Source organism: Glossina fuscipes, unplaced genomic scaffold (genome assembly GCF_014805625.2).
Source record: "Glossina fuscipes isolate IAEA_lab_2018 unplaced genomic scaffold, Yale_Gfus_2 3, whole genome shotgun sequence".
NCBI classification, from domain to species: Eukaryota; Metazoa; Arthropoda; class Insecta; order Diptera; family Glossinidae; genus Glossina; species Glossina fuscipes.
This window is the reverse complement of record NW_023998417.1, coordinates 5,443,639-5,456,672: the sequence shown is the minus strand read 5'-3', so window position 1 is coordinate 5,456,672 and position 13,034 is coordinate 5,443,639. Positions and strand designations below refer to the sequence as shown.

Below are 13,034 nucleotides of genomic sequence, written 5' to 3'. Positions count from 1 at the left end.
GTATTTTTTCACCTTGGGTTTACAAAGTAGCAAATGCTGTCGCCTGAAAAAGTGTTGACTGTGCTCGTTGACACCTGAACATTCCACACCAATGTAAACAAATATAACATACATACGATGATATATAAATGCATGTGTACAAGCTTGTATATGTTTTTTTATTTTGGTAGTCCATAGTTACTACCGTAAACAAGCTTTTGTTGGAGATGGCGACACACAACACATGTGTGTATGATATAAAACACAACAATAAAAACAACAGAAAAAAGCTCGTAAAAAATAATAAATAAAATTTTAAAGCATTTTAGAGATATTAGCATACCACCGACAAACACAACACTCTTGCTTCTTTTTCTTCTTCTTCTACGGGTGCGACATATATAACATGTATATATATATATATATATATATATATAAACATGAATTTTTACAGCCATATACTGTTGCTTTCCTAACGGTATTAACTGTAGTTGTTGTTGAGCAAACATAGTTGTGGTGGTAGTGGTTTAATGTTAAGCAAGTCTGATGCCAACAGCGAATAAGCACACATTACCGGGTGTATATATATATATATATGGTTGATATATACATATACACATATGCATATTTTTCCAGTTTGGTAGTATAGTAGCTTTAAATCCCATTTGTATCAAACGGTAGGGATTTTTTAATGTTTGTTTATGTAAAAATAATACAGAACATACAGTCAAAACTAAACACATAGGACAAACACAGAACGTGGACTACTGGCGGCGATAGGAAAAGGAAGCAGTTCATAAAATAAAATAAAAGCAAACGTTTCTACAATTTTTAACTCGTCTCTTAGGCTAAAAAAAAAAAAAAAAAAAAAAATAGAAGCGAAAAGGGCAGAGGCAAAGTCCTAAAACATATCCATTCATACACATATATACAAGCGAATTGTAGACAGAGATTAAACGAGCCTTTACTTTACGCGCTCACCACCCCTTTCTCATTTTTGTCTCGACTTTTTTCCATTCGTTGCTTACGGTTAGAGGATTATGCAAAGGTATACACAATAATATTGCATATGTATGTTGCATGTTGTATTGCAAATGTTGTAAAGTAGGCATTAAGCATGCTGTTCATTCAATGAATTTATGATTGCACTTGTGCAATGAATGTAACTAAACTAAATTGTATATATATATGTACATATATATATATATGTATATATATGTACAACATGTGAGTTAGAGACTTGCAACACTAAAAAAAAAAAAAAAAAATAAGGAAAACCAAGGCTAGTGGCAATGACCACAACGATATATATACAATTTGCACAGTATAACAAGAAAAAGGAACTGAACTGAACGTTATATTTTTACCCGCAAATGCCTGACAGCAGATTTATATGTATATTTAATGCCACAGCATTTTTTTTCTCTTTTTTTAACTTATTGTTTGCTTTAACAACACCCTTGATTAAAGGTCATTCATTGCAATGCATATTTAAAAAAAAAAAAAAAAAAAAACGAGTAAAGTACTCTTTAGAAAGAAAAAATGTAAAACTCAATACAAATCGGAAATTACACTTTTTGATTAGTTCGCAGCGGAAATGGAACTAAAACTAAATTATGACAAGGCGCAGGTAGGGTAAGAGAAAAACTACAAAAAACAAAAAAAAAAGAAAAAAAGTAGAGACTTTTTTTTAAAAAATTTCAAGCATTGTGACACACAGAAGAAATATAGTTTTCATAAAAATTTCAATAAATGCACTCTAAGCGTTGACACAGCACTTGTAAACGTATTGCTAAATAATGAAACTTTTCAACCATCTCCTATAAACCATAAACAGTGCGGCTTTAAATATTAATTAAGAGAGCTTTTACTAATATATATATATATATATACAAATGCATTAAGGAAACTTTTTCCATTTTATAATCATCGCGAATATATTTATTTAACTGAGTAGTATTTTTGGCCCGCAACCTATTCATAGGATACTTGTGCTATCAACAACGTTCTCCTTTCTTAACAACATTGATTGAATGAATGGTATTTTCAACTACCTGTTTAGATATTTATACCTTTTATATGCAAGGATTTACGCAAAATGCGAATTGGCCGCCATTTGCATGGAAAAGTGTTGATAATTCAACAAAAGAAAAACAGTTTGAGAGCTGACAAGCTTAGGGTTAGCAAAAATGTAGCATTGCACGGGAGAGTAATGCGTTTCCATGGTTGTGCACATATATATTTCAAAAATTGTAAAACTTTGCAGGTCACCGTACGAAAATTTCGTACAAAATCTGGTTACATTTGGGTTGTCGAAGCGTAAATATATCTACAATGTGTCCCTGTTTCTGATAGATTTTGGTTCATACTTGTTCGAAATCGATATTCGTCGACTTTTTCTACGTTGCTTGCTTTCTAAAAACAGGAGAAGTTGAATTTCATTTTTTTGGGAGATAAATGTTGTGTCAAAGCTTCTTGAATTTTTTTCACGGCCCTTCAATATATATATTTATACATATATATATTATATGGAAGGGAGGAAGAAACCTTCTTGTCCCCCACCTTTCAGGGTGAGATGCGTTTTGAGATTCTGTTCATCTACATAGTAGTAGAACATCATGTCGAGAATATTTTCTGAAAGAGGAGAGAGAGAAGAAGAGGGCCTTTGGAAATTCCTAATACTGTTATATATTGCAAATCGTAAACAAACCTAACGCATGGCTAGTGCTTCAACGAGAATTTCTTTTCTTCTTTTCATCGACCTACAAAAAATAATTGGCTCTTCTCATGTTTAGCGCGTTAATAAAGAATTTTCGCAAACCATGCGTCAGGGACTGAATTTTGATATTAAAATTTTAGAAAATCTTGTTTTCGTTTATAGAGGAAATACATTTTTGCCCTCAAAACACCATGAAATCTTTTAATAGTGGCTTTCCTCCACTAATCTCTGAACTTTCCTCCTAAATGTTTTATAAATAAACTAACTGGCTTTGGTAATAGCGATGAAAAATAGCTTTAAGAAATCTATTTGAAATTTTTTTATGAAAATATGCTGGAGGAGAACTCGTTGTAAGCATTGGTTTATTGAGTTAATGAAGTATCGCCTTAAGCATGTTTATAACAAAATTCTCGTAGTTCTAATATATATATATTTTTTTTTTGTTGTTGTCGTCGTGTGTTCTTGTTTTGTCGATCAAAACAAATAATCCGGATCAAGGATTAAGGGAATAATTCGAGCATTATCGTAGTTTGATTATTATTTGAATTTCTATTAAGTAAAACATTTCTTCGTTTTGATTACGAAAAAAAGAGAAAAATTTCCAATACATTATTTTAAAAATTAATTACTTCATTGAATTTTTTACTTTGTAGACAACATTTAAAATATGTCCTCGAAAGGCATATGGCTTTAATCTAGAACATTAATTTCCATTTCAGTATTAATAAAAAAAAAAATTAATAAAAAAAAGCAAAAAAAAACAAAAAAATAAATGCAAACTTTATTACAGTTTTTCAGTTTTAATTCCTGTGAGTGAGTGTGTTTTAACGGCAACATAGAAATCATATTTTCAAACTATATTTTTTCCCAGCAATCGAAATCGATTTCAATGTTGCAACCGGTTAAACAATGAACACAATGAAGTGTAAGGAGAAAAGCTACATTCGCCTGAAGACGAATTTTGGACTCCTCTACGCACCTCCTATGGTCCACGAAATACGTTAGAACGTATACAGAAAAATCATTTAATGTCTTCGTAAAAGAAGGGCGTATCGCCATACAGTGTTTTAAGATCGAAAAACGAACGAAAGTTACCTTTGGCAAAAGAGAGCTTTGGATAGTTTTACACAGTCCAGCTATAACTGAAATCGTTTAATATGTTTCGTCTGAACACATAATATCGGCAGTTACCTATATTCAATCCATTTTCAAGTCATTCTCTTGCCGTTCTTCCCCACCAAAGTCATTTTACGATAGCCTTTATGGGATCGTCCTTAACATGACAACCAACTTACATTACATTTTGATTTTCTCTGGCGACACGTATATATATATAAAAATGTAATCAAAATTTTAAGTATTGTAGTATCATAACATAACCTGCGTAGTAGTAAATTATAATTAAAAAGCAAGCAAGAGGCTTGATAGGTGAAATGAAGAAACATACATCAGTATCTCGCCCGCTCTCTCTCTCTCTCTCTCTCTCTCTCTACACATGTTAAACAATCTTCTTGTAATTATTTCTCAAATGAAGTGGAACAGTCCGTACTAAGTATTTTTCTGTACCCTTTTTTTTTCCCATATTCACGTAGAGATTGGTTGCACAATTGTTGTAATAACTCTGACTTCCTCTTTACCCCGTCTCAGCTTAAAGCTACGGATACGGTACGGTATTCATTACATAGCCTTTGCAATGGGGGGCGGCGGCGGCGGCGGCGGCAGGCAGGCAAAAAGCAATGAAGGAAGGGTGCCATACATACATTTTGTATGCAAAATTTATAGGGCAAAAAGTTACAATTGAAATGCAATTAAAAACATGAGATGGTTGCTAGAAAGAAGTAGAAGAAGATGAAGTTATTCTCGTCTCGTCTCGTTTTTCAATTTTTCTTTTATTTGCTTAAGCAATATTATACGAAAAAAAAAAACCATATGTTTTCCTTTTCTTTTTCATTTTTTGTGTTTTTTGTTATATATGTTGTTCGTCGTTGGGAAGGCAATAGTAGTTGGCAGTTATAGTATTTGCAAATATATGCTGTTATATAATATGTACGTCGTTTCCTTAATGAATTACATTTCTTGGGGGTATTAGACAAAGTTTTTAAAAATGCAAGTAAGATTTACTTTCAGTTTTCTTTTCTTTTTTTTTTTTTTCCCACAAATCGAGGGACGAAAAAATATGATAAAAATAATGCACATAATATTTTATAGGTGCTACTCTTAAGTATACAGTGTAATATGAAAAGTGAGTAGTAACGCTTTGAAAGAACTAAAAATTTTTTATTCGTTATTACGGGATAGGTAATTTAATTTTCCATTCGAAAAAAGAAATCTTTTTTGCACAAATTAATTAAAAAAAAAAATAGAACAAAGCTTTCGCTAATAATGAATTTTTCGCTCGTGACTTACAAATGAAATACGAAAACTACAACTACTGCGTAAGTCAATGTTATTAAAAAACATGTTTATAAAGCAAATTCTAAGTATTATGTGCATGAGATTTCCTCCACCCGGTCTCATCGTTTTGATCCATAACTTTTGTGAAATCATGGGTCCTGTATCAAGAAGGCATATTGATAGACTGGTACCGCAACGGGTACTTGAAAGATCGTCTTGCCATTCGAATGTGCAGGACGGACAACGGCAAGCAAAAAGATTCATAAAATTATCCGGCGTAGCACACTTGGTCACAGGCTTTTACATGGCTCACAATTTCTTCAGGTACGATCTGAACATCATGTTATGGGAGATACCCAGATATCGATTCATACAGAGACGAGTGCGATGTCCAATCATATTCTATGTGAATATGACTCCATCTATACAATCAGAAACCAAATGTTTGGCAGGCAGGTTTATAAGGCTGAACGCGGTATGTCGTTACGAACCAAAGAAGGTGATGGAAGGATTCATAAAGGAGTTCAGGGGCACCGCGAGTACAATAGATCTTTTAAGTAACGAGTAAGAATTACTCGCACAATTATTCAGTATTGACACTGAGATTTGGTACAAAAATTTCTTGATCACTTGCACTAAAAGAGGACAAGCGGCATATATCAATATGTGGAGTATATTGAAAAAATCTCAGGAAAACACCGATATCTTGTTCGTATTTTTTTTGTCAAAGCCAATTGCATGCTATGTGCATCCGCACGAAAATACTGTAACTGCTAGTCTGCACGGCGTATGAATGACGTAGTAGCATTCAAAAAAATTTTGAACGTTTAGAGCAACAATTAGAAGGATAGGGGACACCATGCGGACCCATAATTATTGACTGTGACGGATATGAGACAAATATTTCCAAGATCTAAGGAACGGTTCAATCCAAAAATAAGCAGCTATATAATAATCTGAAGCTGATCAAGAGTAAATATAAATTGATAGAATCTCCCTTGTGTTAAACGTAAGTCAACTTCAATATAATTTCTTCTTCTTATCTATTATTTATGGCATAAAAATGGCAGAATTTTGAAGAATTGTTCTAAAGAGTGTAAGGAAATTTTCAGGAAATCGGATGGATGACGATTCATTGCATTTTCGTGCGACCTGTCTCTGCTTTGAATGAAGAAGGTGCGTGCGTTTGTCCTTTCTTGCAACTTTTATAGCCGCAAGCATATTTTTTTTTTTTTTTTGCCTCGCAGTTTATCGTTTGAATAAAGAGCAAATAATTACAAGGCACAGTGGTTTTTATTATGATGAGGTGTTTTTGCAAGTAGGACATATATAGCCGGAGCGTAAAAAGGTTGCGAGATTCAGGTCATTTCAGTTAAATATTTATATTTTAATAAAACCAAAGTTAATTAAGTCGTTATACTTATAATAGTTGTGCACGTACACAGATGGGTGTTGCATAAATGTTTGCTATCATAACAATAAGCAGAGACACAAGTGTCATATTATTGCGTGCTAATAGAATAATATTTTTATATCTTTATTGTTTTATCCCCGCCCGCGGATAATCTGTTATTAGTGGATACTGCTTTTTTGTTTCTTTTGAAATTACAACAAGAGTCGAATAAATTGTTTATTTAATTGTTCGCCTGCCAGAACACAGACACATATGCTTTAATTCTCATCAATGTAAATATGTGCAAAAATGCAAACACACAAAACATACACACACACATACACCCATACGCGTGTACTCACGCATAAACAAATACACATAAACATCTGTTTACTAATGGAGTCATATATGCATGCATCCATGCATGCATATGCTTACATACATGAATACATGCATACATACATCAATTTATATGTATAAAAAAAAACAATATGTTCGGTTGCCTTTGATATGTTTAATAGATTTTGTTGTTGTTCGCCCCGGTCATAATTGCCTTGACACAATGTCATATGTACAATAGTCGTACATTCAATAGCGACTGTCAGCTTGTGTTAAACATCAATTATTAACTCTTTCTCTTGCTCTTCTCCCATGCAGTGTGATGGTGGTCGTATAGTTGGTCGATCGATCAGTCGGTCGGTCGCTTCGTCGGTTAGTCGGTCTCTTCATTCTGATGTTGTTTTTCGTTTTTGCTTCGTTTTTTCCTGAATATTTTTTGTGAATTTTCTCGTAGCGAACCTGTATATGAATTGTAAACGATAGCCCAAAGGCCTTTGTAGCGAAAATTAAATATTATACATGCATAAGATACGTGCACATACATACATACATACATACATACATACATACACATATATACGCGCGCAAAACTAAAGTGCACAACACAACGCGCACACACATATGCACACATCATGTACATATTATACGCACTTCCATTTATAAATAAATGGAATTTTTAATTACACAATGTGCGATTATTTTATGAATTTGCATAAAATTTGTTTGTATTTTACAACGGCATCGACAGGAGCAACAAAAACGACAGAACGGTTTGGTTGACTGTAAAAACCGTTTAATTTTCATTATATTCAACTTTTAATTTTTTTTTTTTTTTTTTTTTTTTTCAAATGTGTTTTTTTCTTTTTCCTTTTTTCTTGTTTATATAACGAAATAACAAAAGTTTGTGTAAACGAATATGTGCGGTATTCGATGCATTGTTACGTTTATGCCTTTTCTATGCTATTGTTTTTTTTTTTTTTTTTTTTTTTTTTTTTTTTCTTCTCAATTTTTATGTACAGAATTCTATTGATACGCCGCCAACATATGCGTTGTTAGTCCGTGCATAAATTGGGGTATGTGTGTGAAAAGTTGGCTTACAAAAGCGCATAGTGGAGTCGTTCAGGTACAAAACATAATACAGACATCTCCATGTATATATATATATATATATATATATATATATATGTATACATAGACGAGCTTATTTATAGGCACAAATTGTTTATTAATCCGGGAATGCAGCAGCATGTTGCGCGTATACTCGTTTGCTTTATACACCTGGTTCTTTTAGTAATATGAACGCATCGCACACATAAACCCCACAAGAGAGATAGAGATATAAACAGAGAGAGAGAGAGAGAGAGAGAGAGAGAGAGAGAGAGATAGAGATGGAAACAAAGAGTTTTTGCTCAATTGAATTTAAAATTTATTTATTGATGCTGTTGCTGCTGCTGTTGTTGTTTGCTTTGTTGTTTATAAAATATTTAATCAATTTGCATATATTAAATATAAATATTACGAGAAGCAAAAAAAAGAAAAAAAAAAAAAGAAAAAATGAAAATTTCAACTCGCCTACACGAACTTATTTACGCATACCTGTATATAATATATATAACTGCATTTACATATTCATCTATTATCGCAACTTGCATTAAATGACAATCATACGCTTCGCTACACTTGCACAGGCTTGCTTGCTTGCGTGCATTTATTAAACAACCTAAAAAGTATTAAGCCTTCATAAGTCGTGTACGCTTGAATTTGGAAGGAAAACTGTATGCACTATTAACGCTCAATATTTTTTAGAAAATTTATTACATGGACTTTTACGCTGACATGTTTACAAAATCAATTACGTATATATTCTCATGTGTAACTTACAGTTATTTATCTGTTACGTAATAAGAAACGTATTTACTAGCAAATTGACTTACACACATCTACATAACTACACAAACTTATATATTTAATAAGATTATTTCTTGTTTATTATCATTAATTTGCGCAAAGAGATAAGTCTTTATTTTTATTATTTTTTTTTTCTTTATTATAAGTTAAGCTGGATTCATTACAGACAATATTGATCCAGTAGCGTATAATTTAAATTTATGACCATCAGACCATCAAAACCACCAAACCATCGACAATATCAAAAGCCATGACAACAAAAGAAGCAAACAAAAAAAAAAAAAAAAAAAAATTAATAGCTTGGGTTGCTCTCTTTCCATTTTTATTGACCATTACATTAAGTAACAATAAACAAGTAGAAGACAACGTTTCTTTTAATGATCATCATTATCGTTAGTATTGCTGTCCATGTCAAAGTAAAGGTAATTGATAGGAAAAGCATTAAAACAAAAAAAAAATGAATGGTTTTACGGGATTATAAGCAGTTTTACTTTAGGACGAATTTTTGATACCCAACGCAACCAACACAGCAACACTATCTAGTAATGAGAATTCTTCTTATGTCTTATAAAAATTAGGATAACAAATGCAAGATGGCGTATGAGTTACTTTAGAAGTTTCTCATGGCGTATGAATTAATCACTGAAGAAGTTGTTGTAAGTTTCCATCGGTATACATATGTACAACGTCATCCTAAATTTTTCGTGTAATAGGTTCTCCTCTCAATTGAAGTTAGAATGGTCTCCAGTGCAAGTTTTCCTTAAGAAAATGATTGCAACGTTTCGATTAGTCACCATTTGTTAAAAGGAACGCAAAATCTATAGACCCGGGCACGGCTATGACGAAAAAGAATTCTAAGATGTATGCAAGAAGAAGGTATTTACGTGCGTTGGAGTTGAAATTGAAAACTTCCTGAGCAGCAGGAAAGCAGTTGCCTTCTCCTAATACGGTCGCTGCGATTAAAGAAAATCGAGCCGCGGTAGCTTACTTGCGCGTCATGCTGAAAACTGCAGCATGGCTGGGAAAGTCGGGTAGTTTTCTTAAGGGACGTGATTGTGAAATACTTGTCCCGGATGGATATCATTATCAGGCAAGCACAACTACTTATAATAATGCTTAAAGGGCACCAAGTATCTTTGACGCACTCTTGTCTACCGTAAATTTTTACTAATGCTCGTCGTTGCACGTAGTCGAGGGTTTTCAGGCAAAATCTGACAATTTCGACTCACACATGCTAATCGTGTTCAAATATTTGGCCGACAATTTAGCTAATGGGGATATCGGACATTTTTGGCCTTTTTAAAATATTTGGGCCATTGACTGCGTACGTTGAGATTTCGAGCACAAAGATCGTTAATATGTACTTCTCATGGTGAGAAGGACATGAAGAGTTGTCGATTTTTTCGCATTGATCCCACTATCCCTGAAGACAGTCTGATAATGATCGACCAGATTCCGAATCTTGTGACCTACGTTTATCGGATATTAAATGCATTCATAAATGCATGCATATGACGAAATCGATTCGACAATATAAACTTTTGTAAGATTCCAGTTCTGGAATTAACATATTTCGCGTGACAGAAGATCATGTGGTCGATTGTAATTAAATTGAAATCCAGTCAATACACAGAACACATTTTCCTTTCTTCTAAGGATGCAGTTACGATTAACGTGCTATTGAGACGCTGACGCAGAAGGAATAACTAGTGAACTTAACATTGAGAGAAATGAATGAGAAATTTATGCATAGGTTTTGTAAAAGCTGCTGATGTTTATCCTCTGGTAACACGAAATCAAAAAATGCTATAAATTTTTGTTAGCGATGGTCGGTCTACTATTTCATGAAGCATCGAAGAGTCTCCCATTAGTCTGTTAAATATAACTTTGCTGCGGAGAAAGCCACAATTTGGATTCCAATACTAAATATGCTCACTTGACTCCAAATTTATAATTAATTAATAAAACATAGTCGAGCAGTGATATTGTTGTTAATGATGCTAACTCAAGGTATATAAAAAAAAAAAAAAACAAAAAAAAAATCTGTTTTGTTTAATATGTATTTTGGATTGCAAGACAACAATAAACACACAAACATTTTAAACCCGAAATCGGCCACTAAACAAACAACCAACACCAACACCAACAACCAACAACCACCAACCACCAACGAAAGCTAAAGCCATGAAAAACAACAGTGATTATGTGAGGGCAGCAAAAAAATCGTTCAACAAATACCCACATATGGCAATAAAGCAAATGTTTTTGTGCTTATCGTTTTTTTTTTATGTTGGTTTTTTTTTTTTTCACTTTTTTCAAAAAACCACAATGTGTTGCATTGTGTAAATGCAACACACAACACAAATACATGCCACAGAATACACAAGAGCGTTAAGTAAATTTTGTATGAATTGCAGCAATATGTTGATACCATGCAAACTGCATACGCACATCATTTGTGTGTGCGTGCGTAACGCTGTGTTCCTGTAGACAAACATTTTTATTACATTAAAATGAAATTTGTTGCATGTCGTCAAAAACTTTTTATATACACACATATTGGCTTCGGCAGTGTTGTTGTAGTAAACTCTGTAAAAATACGAGGGTAACAAGAACTGTATGCACACTTATATATGGTTGGTTGGTGTTTGGGCTCGTTGTTTGTCGATTTTTAGTTTTTTTTTTTTTTGCGGGAACCTCGTCGTTCGGGTTACTTGTAAAATTCAAAAGTTGTATTTACAGAAGTGGCCACAACACATGTTGACAATTTGTTGTCATGTGCAGCCAGCACATAATTTTCATATGTGCGCGCGCTTCAAGGATATACCGACGATATATGAACGACATACGGGGGACATATTTTAAAGCTATTGTTGTATATCGTTTGAGCAATGATTGCGTTATATTGGTGCTTCAATTGCATGATGAAAAAGGAAAAATATCAACACGTAACTGACGGTCAATAAAAGGAACCCGCAACAAATTTGTTTGGTTTTACGAGGAGAGCTCAGTCTGCTTTTCTTTTTCTTTTTTTTTATAGCAAAAGGAAAATAGTGACAGAACTAATGCAAATAAAGAGAAAACCATTCATTGAAATCGGTTACAATAGCTTTACTTCCCTTTTTGTCAGGTGGCAGCAGGCAGTTCGTTATTAGAGTACTTCACGGAAGTTGAAAGTGAGACTTGAAACCAAATATTTTGGGTACACGTTCACAACGTAGGTGAAATTCAAATGAGAGCTACGCGTCTGCTTAGATGCTTTGTTACTTAGCCCTTAATAGAAATAGGTATCAAAACGGAAGATGACACGTATGTAGGGTCATACTTGGCGTTACTGGCTACGAGATGGGGAACACTCCAGTGTGGACCCTGATAGTTACCGTTAAAATGAGTAATCTATGAGTGCGAAGTGACGTTGTTTTCTATCGGCCCCACATTGAGCAAACGTGAAAAAGTCACTAGTTATTTAAGAAAAATACTTGGCGTTACTGGCTACGAGATGGGGAACTCCAATGTGGACCCTGATAGTTACCGTTAAAATGAGTAATCTATGAGTGCGAAGTGACGTTCTTTTCTATAGGCCCCACATTGAGCAAAAAAAAAAAAATTCTTCTTTGACCACAAGTACTAATACACTTTTTTTCACATAACCGGGGTTCTTTCCTCTTAACTGGTACATTGTTGCTAACCAATCACAATCCCTTCTTTAACAGAGCAATTTTCAATTGGTTCATAGTAGCAGAACTTTTGGTGTTCTACGTTGAGATTTCTTTGTCCTATTTTGTAGATTTACATCTTTTCTTAAAATCTTTTGACCCAATTGAGACGGTACTATAGCAAAAACTTTTTTTAAAGCAACAAAATACGATGAGTGAAAATGTAAAGAGCCAGGCTTATGAATTGAATGGAAAAAAGTTACCAAATCTCTACATTTAAGGAACGAAATCGATAACGATTATCGGACAGAGCCGATTAAAAGCGTCACTGGTAGGGTTAGAATCAGCTTTCTATTTAAATCTTATCAAGATGAAGACCAGCTTATGTGCTGATTGCGGTTTCCGTATCGCAATCGAGTACATCGATCCTACTGTTGCTTACCGCTACTGCGAGTAAACATTAATTTTATAGTTAACTATGAGAAGGGAACGACTAAGTTGGCTAAGGGAATAAGACCATCAAAGACATGATTAAAAAAACATAGGAAAGGAAAATAACAAAACTGTCCAAAAAAGTCCATTAACGACGTTGCACTAAGCCAGGCAAAGCTTAGAGATAATATTTTATCGCTTAATTAGTATGCAA

At 33.5% G+C, this 13,034-nt stretch overlaps 1 protein-coding gene across 7 annotated transcripts in view; it reads right to left on the bottom strand.

The window, feature by feature from the left end:
* Window positions 1–13,034, bottom strand: part of LOC119635153 (polypyrimidine tract-binding protein 2) — a 246,453-nt gene that overhangs the window by 50,269 nt on the left and 183,150 nt on the right. The window lies entirely within an intron of this gene.